Source organism: Prionailurus viverrinus, chromosome B3 (genome assembly GCF_022837055.1).
Source record: "Prionailurus viverrinus isolate Anna chromosome B3, UM_Priviv_1.0, whole genome shotgun sequence".
In the NCBI taxonomy this organism is placed as follows: Eukaryota; Metazoa; Chordata; class Mammalia; order Carnivora; family Felidae; genus Prionailurus; species Prionailurus viverrinus.
In genome coordinates, this window is record NC_062566.1 from 49,347,868 (window position 1) to 49,364,763 (window position 16,896).

The following is a 16,896-nucleotide window of genomic DNA, read 5'->3' on the forward strand; positions in this document are numbered from 1 at the left end:
CTTTTTGAATATTTAGTCTTTTTAGGACCTTTGCATATCCTTCTCCTCCCCCTGATTCTCCCCACGGCATCTGGGTAAATGGAGGATTCATTTGGCTCTGTGACAGTGAGGGATGTTGGAGCCTTGTGTCTATGCTGGGTTTTTCTGGTTTTTCTTTGCTCAGAGTGCTCTCTTCATCTTGACCTGGGCCTTGTTCTTTGTCAGCCACAAGGAAGCAGGAACACAGCCTCAAGTGTCTGTAGTTACCTTCTTCCTCCACTGCTCTCCTCTTGATTACAGCCTTGCTAGATTTCATGCCATAGTAGACAAGGGAACCCTTTAGAGCTAGAGGAAACAGGCCACTAATCCAGAATTCCTAGGTGCCTTCCATCTTTCTGAATGCTTCTATAGTCAGCACCCTCTGAAGCTTAGGTCCCAAGCTAGGAAAAACCAGGATTCTGGTGTCTATCTCCATTGTTCCCCTTTTCTCCCTGTTTCTGGCATCACTTAACCCCATGTCTCACCCTCCTTTTCTGGGAAGATGTTTATGCTCCATCCCCTTGACAGACTGGATACAAGATGAAACACTAGCTTACCAATAAGGGAAGAGCTGAAAAACCTCTTCCTTACCCAATGATGCCTAAGAACATGACAATGCCGGCGCCTGGGTGGCGCAGTCGGTTAAGCGTCCGACTTCAGCCAGGTCACGATCTCGCGGTCCGTGAGTTCGAGCCCCGCGTCAGGCTCTGGGCTGATGGCTCGGAGCCTGGAGCCTGTTTCCGATTCTGTGTCTCCCTCTCTCTCTGCCCCTTCCCCGTTCATGCTCTGTCTCTCTCTGTCCCAAAAATAAATAAACGTTGGAAAAAAAAAAAAAAAAAAGAACATGACAATGCCCCAGACATAGCTTTATTATCCACTCAGCCACTGTAGATCCCAAGCCTTGAGGTTGGAGCATGTTCTACCTAAAGGTGGCTCAGCATGAGTGGGGATGTGTCCAGAACTGGAATGATGCACACTTTGTCATTGTTCATCTGGAAATAATATTTACTCAAAGCCTTTAATGGTATCTATTACTTTCCATTAGATATAGGATACCTCTAGAGGGCAGGATGACTCTGAAGCTACCTCAGACAGTTTTGCCTCCCTCTCACCATCTTGTGCTTTCACCCCCTGTACCATGTCCCAGTGTAGTTTTCCAGTTTCATAGTAGGGTGGATTTTCTTCCAACCTACAGAACAGTACAGCTGCAGCACCTTATGCAGTAAAGAATGCATTCAGGTTGCTTTTCTCACAGGTGGTGTGCCCAAGGCAGCACTTAAGTCATTCAGAACTCATTTCCTTCCTAAACTTTGCCTGGTCTCTGATTTGCTATAAACTCATAAACTTCACTGATGTACTGACGTGATGATGAACTCACTTTTGCTCTCTACATTCATGAATGCTGCAGGATGTGTGTTTGTGACTCACTCCTGCTATTTGGAATGGAAACTCGGGTCATAGTAAAGGGCCCCCACTCTCTTAGGTGGTATAGAGTAGTTGCCAAGGGGAGGAGATAAAAATTAGCAGTGGTATTTTTTCTCATGGACTGTTAGATTGTGGAACTAACCAGATCCTTCGTATTCAACTGTTAAGATTCAGCTTCAAATCCTGAGGTTTTCCTCTGATACTCCACAACCATATAGAAATGAGTATGTCTTCTCCTGTAGTTCCAAGGCATATTTAGACAAGGGGTACCTCTATTAGAGGTTTTACCACACTGTATTGTAGAATTCATTTCCCTTCCACTAGAAAAGTTCTTGCTAGGGCAGAGACCAGATCTTGGTTATCTTGGGATCCCAATACCTTGCAGAGGGATTGCTACAGAACTGGGGCTTGGAAAATGGTGATGAATGTATGAAATGTCCCTGAAATAGTACTGATTAAGAGCCTGAACTCCTGCACTTTCCAGAAGACACATAGGGGTAGGGAGTTTTCACACTTATTGATGCACAGGACAGACTAACGGGTAAAGAGATAAAGGTAAGAGCTTCTTTAAAGCCATGTGGCCCTGCTCCTTCCTTCTGGGATGACAGTCTGTTAAGGAGAAAGTGGGGTTGGAGTAAGTGTTAGAAGATCCTAAGTGTTTGGCTACTCCTGTGTCTTGAAGGTTCTAAGATGGCAAGAGCGACTGGAGACCTGAAACTGATGCAGATCAACTCCTTTCTGGTAAATGCCTCTTTTTGTCATAAAGACTTCTTATGATAACAGTCTGTAAAAAAAAAAAAAAAAAAGTAGAGCCCCCAAATATTTCCTGGGCACTTGTTATATGCAAAGAAGACACTGTGCTTTCTTGATAGCAAGAGAAATATCATTTAGGGGAGTGTTGCTTTCACTGGTGGCAACAGCCAGTGCCAGGATCCATTTTTGGCTGTGGCGCATTTGTCATTTGGAAGTGAACTGTTAGAATGACTTTTATAACTAGGGATACCAGTTGTCTGGCTTGGAGTTAGGCTGTCTGGTTTAGAGCTGGGTCATCGAGTTCTGGAACACATGGTTCAGAATGCATTTGAAAGGGCAAGTTAAACGCAAATCACCTGGTTTGGGTGCGGTGGCTTGGATAACAAACTTTCTGGATCCTACTGTTCTGCTTTGTGTTTGAATGTCAGGACTGAAAGTGCTGTTCAGGAGAGCCCTTGTGGAATAGTTCAAATTGCTGGGAGGAGCTGTTCCCCAGAGGTGACTTTTAGCACCTAGGATTTTAGATATCTTTTTTTTTTTTTAATTTTTGAAATCCTACTTGCTTAATTTTAATGTATTGGTAAGTTTATATTATTTTTAATTTACTTTTAATTTTTGAAATTTTAACAGTAGAGCAGGAAACTGCTCTATTCCTAAATCTACATCCTTATCCAGGGCTTAACTTCTAAAGAAATGTCTGTCTTCTTGCATTTTCTGATTTTCTTTCTGTTCTTTTTGTGAGATAGTTGAGTAATAACTAAAACTCAGTGGTGAGTCTTTTCATCTAGGATGGAAAGTCCCACATAGGAAATGGTACCACTAGCAATGGGTCAGTCGTTTATGTTGGCCAATGTAAGGAAACCTACTTTCTTACACAAAAGGTTAACTAACCAAGAGGAAGTAATTGTTGGGGGGGATGGGGGGAGGAGGAGTTGAGTTACCTTTTCCTGATGAAATTCAGCCCAACACACTATGGGAAGTGCCATAGAGTACATAAAACCATAAGAGGTTGAAAATTCTACTTTGTTTTTAGATACTAAGGACCAAGAAGGTATGTATGATTTCAAGGTTTGGTGAAACTGTTTCTGAATGGAAAGTGAGTAGGTTTCAATTACTGAAGAGAGGAGGGTATGGTGGGCAGGAACATTTTTAATGTCTTCTGTCACTGGGTGAAACTTGCCTGGAACAGTGGTTTTTAAATAATCCTCTGGGCTGGAGGAAGGAAATACTAAAACTGCCACTTATCCTTATTGATTTCATCCTTTAAAACTGTCTATTTCTTGTGCTGCTTTATGGTGTATAGAAAGGATATTCCTGGGGACCACTGTCCCAGAGACAAGAGGAGAAGGCAGATGGTTGTATCAGGATGGAAAGAACTGGAGAGGTGGAATAGCTCAGAATGTGGAGGTCTTCCTTCTTTTCTGATAAAAGAAATGTGGTAGTCATTTGGGAAGATTCTGGAGAAAGCAGGGAGGACATTGACCTTTGTTGACCAATGACTGTACAACAGGCATTGGGTTATGTATTATTTATTGTTGTTAAATCACTGCACATGTAACTTACATATACATGCATTCTTTTATTAATTTATTATTCATTTAGTGAATATCTCATTTAATCCTCACAAATAGCTTGAGAAGCAGATTTTAATTTTTCCAGTTTTACAACCAGGAAGCTAAGGTTGTGTTTTTTTTATTGAAATGTAGTTGACATATAATACTATTAGTTTTGGATGTATAGCATAGTGATTCTCCATTTATTATATTAAATGATTACCACAGTAAGTCAAGTTATCATCTGTTACCATATAATGTGTAGTAACATCTGTTACTACAGATGTGTAGTATCTGTTACTATATAATAGTGTAGTAGCACTATTATTGACTGTATTCTGTCTCTTATAAATAAATCACATTTCTGTGATTTATTTATTACTATATGGAAGAGTGTACTTCTTAATCCCCTTTGCTTTTTTTGTGCATACTCCCAGCTTATTTTTTGTATTTATGAATCTCTGTTTTGTTTTGCCTGTTCATTTTTGTTTTTTAGATTCCACATATAATTGAAATCATACAGTATTTGTATTTCTCCAACTTATAATAACCTCTAGGTCTATCCATGTTGTTGCAAATGGAAAGATTTCATTCCTTTTTATGGCTGAGTAGTAATCCACTGTGTGCAGGTGTGCACGCACACACACACGTTTATACATTCAACTATTGATGGATACTTAGGTTGCTCAGGAAGCTAAAGTTTAAAGCAATTAAGTAATTTTTACATCATATGATTTATACCCCTGCAATTCTCATGCCTTATGGCATAGGTTTATAATATACACTCCAGGGCTTCTATCAAAGAGATGCTCCTTCAGTATGTTCAAGTTGGTTTCTAGTCTGCTAGTAGCAGTTGGATTGCTCGAGAAAGTATTTACAGAATCAGGGAATACTTGGTTGTAGTTTTATTTTCTTTTTTATTGTATATGTCCAAATCATAATTTTAGGCCAGAGATACTTCTCTGCCATTCAGGTTGACACCAAGCCTTGGTTTGACATTTCAGTTAGCTCAACCTTCCTTTCCTGGCATTAAAAGCAAGCAAGCAAGCAAACAAACCTGAAAGTCTTGGAATGGCTATATTTCAGGGAATTGATTAAATCTTAACTAGTTCATTTCATTGGGATTAGATTGAATTGACACAAAGTGGTTCAATCTACTTCCTGGTGGTCCCATTCTCAGTAGCAGAGACCTGTTGTTCTCCCCTTTGATTGTAGAATCCCCTCATCTTCATGTCTGACTCCTGCTGGCACGTAAGTGTCTCCTGATTAGGAACCACATTTTGTTTATCCTTCTGTGTCCCACAAAGTGCCTAGCAAAGTATCTACACTTGTCGAATGAAAATATTGGATGCCCTGATCCCAGTTGCTATGGGTGGTTTATCTGTTGACGTAAAATGGTGATTTGTTGGCTTTCTTAGCTATCTTGGCAGTAGAGCTAGATGTTTTGACAGACATACGATGCTATTTATTCTGTTAAGAGAAGATAGCATGACTATTTGCATGGCTTCGTATTCTTAAGTATAAAAATTTCCATCTCTTAATTTTGATGAAAGGTGTGCAAAGTTGGAGGACAAGGTAAGAGGGTGAATAAATTAGGAAAAATTTTTCTCTTGAGTGCTCAGATATTTAATCAAAATTCCTTTAACATAATTCATTGGATTGTTGTGAGGACAAATTGAGGTGATCATTGAGAAAAATCTTTGGAAACTCTAGATTATAGACAGGGACATTTCTAAAAGGTAAGATTTTAAAGCAAAATAAGGTTTTTAAAAAACAACTTCTGGTGTTTTGACAATGTATGTGCTGTGTAATGAAGATTAAAAATTAAGCTCTAGTCCTCTAATATTATCTAGTGGTAATATATAACATTTACCATTTTAACCATGTTTAAGTGTACAGTTCAGTGATATTAAGTACATTCACAATGCTGTGTAACCATCACCACCGTCCATCTCTGGAATTTTTTCATGATCCCAATCTGAAACTCTACCTAGTAAATGTCTTCCCATTTACCCTCCTCCCAGCCCTAGTAACCTCTATTCTTTGCCTATGCTAGGTACCTCCTACAAGTGGAGTTATTACAATATTTTCCTTTTATGTCTGGCTTATTTCACTTAGCATAATGTTTTCAAAGTTTATTTATGTTGCAGCATGAATGAGAATTGGATTCCTTTTTAAGACTGTAGTATTTTAGGGGCGCCTGGGTGGCGCAGTCGGTTAAGTGTCCGACTTCAGCCAGGTCACCATCTCGCGGTCCGTGAGTTCGAGCCCCGCGTCAGGCTCTGGGCTGATGGCTCAGAGCCTGGAGCCTGTTTCCGATTCTGTGTCTCCCTCTCTCTCTGCCCCTCCCCCGTTCATGCTCTGTCTCTCTCTGTCCCCAAAATAAATAAACGTTGAAAAAAAAAATTAAAAAAAAAAAAAGACTGTAGTATTCCATACCATATTTTGTTTATTCCTTTACCCATCGATGGACACTTGGGTTGTTTTCACTTTTGGCTATTGTGGATAATGCTGCTATGAATGTTGGTGTACAAGTATCTGTTTGAGTCTCTGGCTTCTTTTCTTTTGGGTATGTATCTAGGAGTGGAAAACAGATCTTTTAAACTTCATTTCTCCTGACACTTTTGAGATTATCCAGAGCAAGTCTCTCTCCTCTGTTCATGCCCTAAAGAGTGAGCAATTGCTTCTTCATCTTCAGTGTGCTTCAGGCCTCCATGTTTTCCCTTAGGCTCCTCTTCCTCTTCTGAAATTGATACTTCTAGATGTAGCTACAAAGGAGTCTGAAATCTGATGCTAACCACTGTAACAAGCTCTATTCAAATCAGGCCCACCAACTGGCACTACTTTGGGGACTGACAAATTAAGGTGAGCTAAGAAAATTTAAACTGTAAGTTCCATTATACATGGAAATCTAGTAGAAATAAAAAGTGTCATACCGAGAACTATACTTTAGACTTGAGCTTCAGTTCATTTGATAAATTACTATCTGCTGAGCACTGTTGATAGACAACAGGGAATGAGTTCAGAGCTCTGTTATCAAGCAGCTCAAATTCTAGAGGAGGATGCATACATATTTAGGAAGCTACAGAAACTAAACAACAATGCTACTACTATTCATTTGTTTATTCAACATTGCTCAAGCACCTGCTGCACGCTGTTCTAGGCCCTGGGTATACATCAAGTCAAAGACAAAGTCTCTGTTCTTCTACAGCTGACTTTCTGGTTGGGGAAACCGGACAGTAAACAAGGAAATACACAGTATAATAGCTATGTGTTTTTCCTATGGAGAAAAATAAAGCACGATAAGGGATCGAGAGTGACTGGCGTGTGTGTGGGTGGTTTTACGTAGGCTGACCAAGGCAGGCCTTTCAGAATTTGTGACTTTGAGCCCAGATGTGAATGAAGTGAGGGAGATAGTCAAGGGGATGTGTAGGTGATAAGGCAGCCTGGCAGGGGAGTAGCAGCATCTGCGATAATGTTAGATTTCAGAGATGGATAAAGAGCTTTGGGACTTAAAAGTTTTTTTTTTAAAAATTTTTTTTTTATTTTGAGAGAGTGAGAAGGCAGAGAGAGAGCGAGAGAAGGCAGAGAGAGAGAGAAGGCAGAGAGAGAGAGAAGGCAGAGAGAGAGCGAGAAGGCAGAGAGCGAGAGAGCGAGAAGGCAGAGACAGCGAGAGAGAAGGAGAAGGCAGAAATAGAGCGAGCGAGAGCGAGAAGGCAGAGAGCGAGAAGGCAGAGAGAGTGAGAGAGAGCGAGAAGGCAGAGAGAGTGAGAGAGAGCGAGAAGGCAGAGTGAGTGAGAGCGAGCGAGAGGGCAGAGCAAGAGAGAGTGAGCGAGAGGGCCCAGAGAGCGAGCGAGAGCGACAGGGCAGAGAGAGCGAGAAGGCAGAGTGAGCGAGAGTGAGAGGGCAGAGTGAGAGCGAGAGAAGGCAGAGAGAGAGAGAAGGCAGAGAGAGAGCGAGAAGGCAGAGAGAGTGAGAGAGCGAGAAGGCAGAGTGAGTGAGAGCGAGCAAGAGGGCAGAGCAAGAGAGAGCGAGCGAGAGGGCCCAGAGAGCGAGCGAGAGCGAGAGGGCAGAGAGAGAGAGAGCGAGAAGGCAGAGCGAGCGAGAGCGAGAGGGCAGAGAGAGAGAGCGAGAAGGCAGAGCGAGAGAGAGCGAGAGGGCAGAGAGAGAGCGAGAGGGCAGAGCCAGAGCAAGAAGGCAGAGCCAGAGCAAGAAGGCAGAGCCAGAGCAAGAAGGCAGAGCGAGCGAGCGAGAAGGCAGAGAGTGAGAGAAGGCAGAGAGTGAGAGAAGGCAGAGAGTGAGAGAGAGAGAAGGCAGAGAGCGAGAAGTCAGAGAACAAGAGCAAGCGAGAAGGCAGAGCAAGAGCGAGAAGGCAGAGAGAAGGCAGAGAGAGCGAGAGAGAATGAGAAGGCAGAGATAGAGCGAGCGAGAGTGAGAAGAAAGAGAGAGAGTGAGAGTGAGAAGGCAGAGAGAGAGCGAGAGCGAGAAGGCAGAGGGAGAGCGAGAAGGCAGAGAGAGGGAGAGAGAGAAGGCAGAGAGAGGGAGAGAGAGAAGGCAGATAGAGCGAGCGAGAAGGCAGAGAGCGAGAGAGAAAGAGCGAATCCCAAGCAGGCTCTGCACCATCAGCACAGAACCTGACACAGGGCTCAGACCCACAAACCATGATGTTGTGACCTGAGCTGAAATCAAGAGTGGGATGCTTGACTGAGCCACCCAGGCACCCCAGAGCGTTGGGACTTAAAGTAATGGGACAAATAAATCTGATGTTCTGTGATTTTAGGCACATAATTTTTTGACACCGTAAAATCAGTTTTAAAGCACCCAAAGATTGTTCTGCAAGGGAGTATTTAATGGCAAGGTACTTGTGTTTTAAAATAAATGAATGAATGAACATTTCAAAATGATATGAAATCATTGCTGGGGATCCCCCTGCCTCTGTTCATGCTGTATGCATTATGAGAATCTCTGTGTATGAGATGAGCATGAAGTAGTCATTCTTTGGCCTTACTGTGAGTATGGTAAGTCCTTTTTCTATCCCAACTTTGTTCTCCCATTAGGATTCCTCATTCATTAAGGGTTGTTAATTAGGAAAAAATTTGATCAAATAAATTCTGACTAGTTAGTACATGAAGAACTAGAGAATTTTAAGCCAACTTAGAGCTTTTAGAAGCATTTAACAAGAATATACCAAGGAAGCTAAAGAAAGCTATCCTTAGTCTCGAAATTTCAGGGCACATGAAATTTTTTTTTTTTTTTTTTTTTTTTTTTTTTGCTGGTGTCAGAAACTTGGGCAAATGGAACAAAATCGCAATGCATAGCTCCTTAATGTGGCAGTCTCTGTTTTATAATGCAGGTTTGTGTGCCTGTGTGTATGTTCATATGTGTGAATGATGGGAGGAGGGGAAGGGTGAGAGAAGGGTTGCAAAACTGAAGACTCAGTCCTTATACTCCTCACCTCAAGGTGGTAGACGAGATCGCACATTGCAGAATAAGTGCCAGTGTATGATATCCAACCTAGTCTCTAGCAGTGTCCAAGAGGGAGGGACCAGAGATGCTAGGAAAAGTCAGAAAATGCTCTGGGGAGGGCTGTGGAGCATGTGATATGGTCCTTGAAGGACAGGTTTAGAAGTGAGAAGATGAAGGGAAAGGTTTCCCAGGAGGAGAGAGTGGTCTGGGCAGAGATGCCATGGTGGGGATGTGCAGTTGATGTTTAGGTAAAGGAGAGGGGTCCTGATACATTAGGACAGAGGATCTGGTTTGGAGATTGTAGGGTTAAATTTGGAAAGATAAACAGAAAGCCAAGAAGAAAAGGAGAGTTCTGTGCTTTCCTTTTTTAAGTTGCTTTTTGACTCATTAACTTATCAGGTGATAGGGAGGATCATCCCTTGCTCCTTCATTGGTCTGCTGTTAGGGGAACAACCATATATCTTAAGATGCTCCCTGTAAACAAAAACACTGTCTTCCAAGAGCTCCGTTTTTATTGGTGGGCATACAAGCTCCTTGTAAAAAAATGTAAGCAGTACTTTTGGGGTACCTGGGTGGCTCATTCAGTTAAGCATTCAACTCTTGATTTTGGCTCAGGCCATCATCTCACAGTTCATGGGATCGAGCCCCACGTTGGGCTCCATGCTGATAGCACTGAGCCTGCTCAGAGGTCTCTCCCTCTCTCTCTGTCCTTCCCCTGCTTGTGTGCACACACACTCTCTCTCAAGATAAATAAATGAACTTTAAAAGAATTTAAAAAAATGTAAGCAGTACTTTTGTAAGAAACAATGACATAGTTCCACCAGGAGCCACCAGCCCCTCCACCCCCATGCCATTTTTCGGAAGTAACTACCATTAAATATTTCTTCTTGTTTATCCTTCCTGATTTATTAGGTCAACAAATATTCACTGAATTCCTATTATGGGCATAGGGTATACAACAGTGAATGGAAGTCCCTGCTCTCAAGGAGCTTCTATTTTATTGGGAAGAAACAGGCAGTCAACAGCAAGCACGTTTAAAATATTTTAGCCAGTATTTTTATCCCATGCATACTCTTGCAACTTGCTCTTTCCGCTTGACTGTGTCTCTTGGACATCTTTCCATGTCAGTGTAAAGAGGCCTATCTCTTTAACTGGTACTCACTAATATTTATTGAGCATCTGCTGTGCCTCAGGCACTGTCTTGGTCACAGCAATTCCCTACAGTAAGTACTATAATTTTCACCTGACTACAGGTGAGGGACCAAGGCCAAGAGAGGTTTGGGAACTTGCTCAAAGTCACCTGGCTAGTCGCTGGTGGAGGCAGACCTGAGCCCAGACCATCTGATGGTTCACTCCAGTTCTTCTCCCCCTTGATGGCTGCATAGTACTCCATTGTATGGATGTTCCTTCACTTATTTGGCCAGTCCTCTATTTTTAAGCCATTTTTAGTTTTTTCCTATCACAGATAGTGCTATAATGAACATTTTACACACTTGTTTACATGTGTTTATGATCATCTGTAAGTTTAATTCCTAAGAGATGGAAAAATACACATTTCTGTATTTGATAGACACTACTTAGTTTCCCTTTAAAATTATTTTACCAACTTCTCCACCAACATTGTAGGAGAAGGTGCTGATTTCTTTACAGCTTATTCAACAAAGGGAGTTGCCAAGGGTATAGGAGTTGCTAATACAGTAGGTTAAAAAAATGGTATAGAAATTACACTTAAAAACCTTTTTTATTTTTTATTTATTTTTTAAATGTTTGTTTATTTTTGAGACAGTGGTGGGGGAAGGGCAGAGAGACAGGAGGGGTCAGAGGATCCAGAGTAGACTCTGTGCTGTCATCAGAGAGCCCAAGGTGGGGCTTGAACCCACAAACCATGAGATCATGACCTGAGCTGAAGTTGGACGCTCAACTGACTGAGCCACCCAGGTGTCCCAAAACATTTCTTAAAAAGTCTTTCATTTTAAATATCTTGAAGAAATGATTACTTCCTCTTATAGGCTGTTCTTGGTTCCTTTTATCATGCAAGGGAGAAAGCCACCACTCTTGTTTCAAGAAATCTGCAGTTTCTTGTGACTAGGGGTGGGAGGAGGGCTTGGCAGGGAACAGTCCTTCCTTTTTCTCTGATCTGGCTCTCTCTGGAGGCCTGAGGGCTCAGTACCAGGATTGGCCAGGAGAGTGGATTGATATGTACAGGGAATCAACTTGCTCTGGTTATAGAGACATTAAAATATATTTGGTTTCAGTGTTTAACTGAAAATCTGATGCAACTTCTAGAGAACCCATAAATGGCTTGAGACACACTTAAGACATAATCCTTTCTTTTAAAAATAGACCAAAATATTTTGTTTTCATCTAATCCCATCTTAAAAACAGGAGCCCCCTTAAAGGGATTCTAAACTAAAAAGTTTGACTCCATTTCGTATGTGCATTTGTTCTTTGGCATCCTCAGGGTTAATTGTTTGCTTTACTCAGAGTTGAAATTGAGGATGTTTGGAAAGAAATGTCTTCATTCTTTGTATTAAATGTTGCTTGAGTGTGCTTAGCTTTCATCCATGTGAGAGTGAAACTCCCCTTGCAATGATTTTTTAAAAAATGCTAATTCCTTCATCTCTGGGAAAAACAGGTAGGAGCTCTAAAGATGTTTGCTAATTTCCTTCACTTGAGGGCTCATACAAGTTTGGTAAGCAGAAGTGATAACTGTGACTTCTTCCCTTGTCCGCTTCCATCCTACTGAACACTGGGTTCCCACAGAGGAAGCCATCCTGCTGAAGTCAGCCTCTAGGGAGCTTCCTTTTGTTTCTTCAAGATTAACCAGTTCTGCCCTGGCAGCAGTAGCAGGCAACTCTGGAAGGAGAGGCTCTTCTGGGCTTTTGGTATTTTTCCAAGGAGTGTTTTTTCTCCCCCAATTCCTCACTGGTAGTGAAGCTGCTTTCCTACAACGCTGCCTTCTTCAGATGAGATGCTGATTCTGATCTGCCATCTAGCAGCTTCCGGTAGCGGTAAGTGGTCAAGAGTGTTTTTCCGGGAGTTGATCTCAGGTTCTCAAGAATGTCCTCTAGAGACCCAGTTTGTTTTCTGTGTAATTGCTAGAGCCTTCAGAATAGCTTTGCTTTTCTCACTGTTCTCATTGCATGGTCATGGAATGGGTACCTGTTTGATCTCCCTGCACCCTCCCTTTTGGGAGAGAGGGTTAGGTCCAGGCTGAGGTGAGTTTGTGGGGAGCATTCAAGGGTTGGTGAAGCCAAGAGGAGAGTTAGCTCAGGGCTGACTAGGGCTTTCTGTTTCTGTTTTCTAGGTTGCTCTTTTGATCTTTTCATCTTCTGGTGTGGTTGAGGTTTAGCAAAAGTCTTCATTTTTCTCTAACTAAAAATACTTTAGAAACTAGTTGGGTGTGAGAAATAGGACGTCTGCTTTATTTCCCTTTTCAAATTTTTATTCAGTTAGCATCACCTATTAAATGGCTAATGGGAGTAGCATCAGTGTCCATTTCTTCTTGGCTTGTGGGTGTTTGTCACTTCCTTTGGGAGTAGTTGGTTTCATTTTTTTCAAGGGGTTTGTCTCTAGTTCACCTATTCAAGGTATTGTTTATTCTATGACCAATTCATGCTTTAAACATGAACAGTTTACTAAAATACTCTCTGAGGCTGGAGTGGTATGTTTTTAGTGCTGAGATTTGTCTGAACTGAGAAATCGATACTTCTAGCTGTTTGGTTGACAGATGTGAGAATTTCTCAGGTCCCTGGTTAATAATTTGCTGTTTTGAAAATAAAGGAAACTGGTGAGAAACAATAATTGGGGGCTGAAGGCTTATTAGAAAGGAAATGAAGAAATATAGGATCATATGTGGAATTAACAACATCTCTCTTCATGAATGGCCACCTTTGTTCAGGTGTTGTTCTGTGCTAGTCTTTGCATTTACTGAAATGTAAATTCAGAGTGGTTTTTAAAAACCTATATTTATCTGTCTTGTGCTTTTATATTGTTCCATCATGCATGCATCTTCAAAAATGAGGGATCAAGTAATTTTTATGCCCCTGGGGGATTTTTTGTGCACAGGAGGATTCTATTTTGTTTTTACATGGTAAATTGGAAATTTCCATTTAGTAGGAAAAGACTTCACTTTTTGTTTCAAAGTAAATTATAATTGTAGCTTTCCTAGAAATAAAACTTCTTAATAGGTGCATTCTAGATGCTTGCATTGCGTGTACAACAATTAGATGCTGGTATTTGTTTTCAGGATTTCTTACAAAAAGGTGTCAAAGAGGGGCCCTGGGTCGCTCAGTCGATTGAGCGTCCGACTTCAGCTCAGGTCATGATCTCCCAGCTCGTGAGTTCGAGCCCTGTGTCAGGCTCTGTGCTGACAGCTCAGAGCCTGGAGCCTGCTTCAAATTCTGACTTCCTCTCTGCCCCAACCCACTTGCATCCTGTCTCTGTCTCTCTCAAAAATAAACATTAAAAAAAAAGGTGTCAAAGAAAATAGTAACCTGCAAGTGTTCCACATGCCTATAGACTTACTTGACTTTTTAGCAATATTAAATATTTTTCAAATAGTAATTTCTGATTAAATAGTAAATGCAAATACTAAATATATCTGTCATTGCATTTTTGGAGATTTTTTTCCCCTTTCTTTCCTTTCTCCTTTTCTTTAGTCAGCTCGAGCTTGTCAAGCACCTGCACTATGTCAGGCTCTGTGCTGGATGCCCAGAGAAGATGCCACAGTAGGAAAGGCTGAGCATTTTATTTTGATATATCCTTCTCTGACTCTTCTTTTCAAGTTGAGTGTTCCCTAGGACCTGTCCTTGTCTTTGTATTGACTCATCCTCATCCTCTGTCCTCTCCTCACTTCTTTTTATTCTTGTTCTGAGTGAGATCATTCATTTCCCATGACTTCAATGCTTTCATGTATGTTGATGATTCCATGTCTACAAATCTGTCTTTTGTCTTTAGTGCTGAGGATGTTTTCAAAGATAAAGAGGAATTTCAAGCCTAATGTGTTCAAACTGAATGTATTATTCTCCCATCCCAATTCCTGCTCCTTTGTTTTCTCTTCCTTCTCTTTTCCCTGCTGTACTAATGGCACCTCTGTCCCCTCATTGTCCTGAGCCAAAAACCCTAGAAGTCATCTGAGGTTCTTCTTTGTCCTGTATGCCAACATAGGGGCCATTTATAAACTCTGTCAGTTCAACTGCAGAAACATTTCTAGAATCTGGCTCCACTTGCCTATTGTTACTGCTTCTCCACCTCTCTCCATGCCAGGCCATGCTGTGAGCATAACCTTCCTAAAAGTGCCAACAGCATGCACTTGCATAGGGAGAACCAAGAGAGTAATGACAGTGGACAATGGAGCCTGGATTATAACCATATCATTCTCTAAAAATCTCTTCTTCCTCCCCATTACCTGCAGGATTAACCATGGGTCTTGAACATAGCCCTGTTCTGTGTCACCTGACCTATCAAATGGGGATGACGATAGTCCCCACCTATACAGTTTTGGTGAGGATAAAATGAGATGATACATGGCAAATACTTAGCACAAGATCAAGTACCCAGTGAATAGTAATGATTATGGCAATGATGAAGGTGATCACTTCTTTCAGAATCCATCTCTAATCTACCTTTCCAGCTCCATCACCCTAAAATCTCATTGCCATGACTGTCACTACTTCCCTAACCTTCTCTTCCCTTTCACAGTACTGGATCTTTTCACATGCTATTCCTTTGGCCTCTTTACCTCATTTTGCTGAGCAAACTCTTTCCTTTTCAAAAAGATTCAACTCAGAATTACTCTCTGTGAGGTCTTAGCTGACTGCACAAAACAGGCTTGGTGGCTCCCTTTCCTCTGCCTCCATGGTGCTCAGTCCTTCCTTCCATCACAGCCCAGAACTTGCCATTCTAATGGTCTGTGTATCTGTTTTCATCTTCCCCAGACTACAGGCTTTGGAAGGGATAGAGGTAGGAACTAATGATCCTTACCTCCATCTACTGAGCCCCAGTTTGACATAGAATAGGCACCCATAAGTGTTTGGTGATTGAATACCCATAGGGATGACTCTCAAATTTGATAGGAGGTTTTCTACTTGTGGAGAGTTAAACATACAGTTAAGAAAAAAAAAAAGCTTTCCCTCTCTTGAGTACTAACTTTGTAGCAGGAGGCACTGTGCTAAATTCTTTATGGGCATGCCTAGTGATCCAGTGAGTTACTCTAACTGTCCCTGTTTACAGATGAGAACACCAGGCTTAGAAGAGAGGGAACTTGCTGGAGGCTTTGAAGGTGGCAGGACCAGGCTTTGGCTGTCTGACTTGCAAACTGGTGGAAGGAAAGGGAAGTGAGAGGGGAAGGAAGATGACTAAGCCAAAGCAGGCATGTTTGTTAGAGAAAGGCAGCATGAGAAGGGCAGAAATGCACTAGAGAAGGCAGCAAGAGCGGGCTAGGAAAGGAGAAAGGAAAGTGAAAAAGAAACAAGGAGAGCAAGGGAAAAAATGAACAGGGGATAAACAAGAGGAGGAAGGGAAGCAGGATTCCCACTGCTTCAGAATTTTGTGGTCAGGGAACAGCTGCATGCCTAATGGAACATAAACAGACTGCAGTGTTGACATGACAACTCACAACAAAATCTAATCTACATTATACAAGAAATAGAATAATTTATTGTTAGGCCATGGTAATTAGATGTAATTGCTAAGCAGTTTAGAAATTTGGCTGTACAGCCATCACTTACACACACACACACACACACACACACACACACACAGGCGTGCACACACACTCACTGGCTTAAATTGTGTTCACTTTTGTCCAGTGTGGACACTTGGCAAGTGACTGTGGCTCTTGGCAGCTGTCACTGACACTAAATATGATCAAAACATTATCTACACCTCCCACCCACTATCACACTTAAAGCTGTACCCATGTAGGAAAGAAGCACAGTCTTACTCCTTATCCTTTGCTGATGTCCTCTCCCAAGGCTGGGATTTCCCTGTTGCACCAGGATTTCCCTTTCCTGAGTCTTCTCCCTGTGCTTCTGCCTCACCTCCCTTATCCCTCGGGGGCCTGGTCCCAGGAGATATTCTTGGGCTGGTAGGCAGGGTTGCCAGCAGATATGACCCCAAGGTCACCTTGTCCAGGGGTGGGAGAATTCACTGAGGCTTTACTTTTTTGCCTTTGGGGACCTGGAGGCAGAGAAAGGAAAGGGAAAAGGGTAGGACCAGAGAAGATGGAGGGCAGCAGGAGGAGGGAAAGGGCTAGTGCCCTAATTCTGCCCTCCTAGCTTCCCATCCTCAGATGCCACTATTGTTCAGGCAAGAGGGCTTTTCAAGGTTTTCCTGTGCCCACCCTGGTGCTGGCCACCCTGGTGCTGGTCAGTCCCCCTCCCTTCCACTCTTGGTTGGGTTAGTCCTCAGAGACCAGGTGAATTGGGAAATAAGTGACTGAGTGAAAAACCTGAAGGAAAGTTAGGGAAACAGGAAAGGGAAGCTGGGAGACTGAAAGAGGGAAAAAGGGAGGTAGTAGAACAGACAAATGGGAGGAGGGGAGGGAACATGTTTTATGGAGTGAACCATATATGCGTATATATTTAACCTCACAACAGCTCTAGGAGGAAGGCATTATTGTCTCTATTTTACAGATTCAAAGGTTTAGTCTTAGGAAGGGTAAGTGACTTGGTCAAAG

General features: G+C 42.1%; 1 protein-coding gene across 13 annotated transcripts in view; it reads left to right on the forward strand.

The window, feature by feature from the left end:
- Positions 1–3,117: 3,117 nt before the first annotated feature.
- Positions 3,118–16,896, forward strand: part of ATP8B4 (ATPase phospholipid transporting 8B4 (putative)) — a 268,475-nt gene continuing 254,696 nt past the window's right edge. For 3 of the 13 annotated variants that reach the window (XR_007152769.1, XM_047861380.1, XM_047861381.1), the window contains exon 1: positions 12,039–12,226. The gene's annotated coding sequence lies outside the window, so the exon portion shown is untranslated. Of the gene's footprint in view, positions 3,248–11,829; positions 11,851–12,038; positions 12,227–12,342; positions 12,434–16,896 lie in introns of those variants that run through there. The other 10 variants (XR_007152768.1, XR_007152767.1, XM_047861379.1 and 7 more) reach the window with 8 other exon arrangements.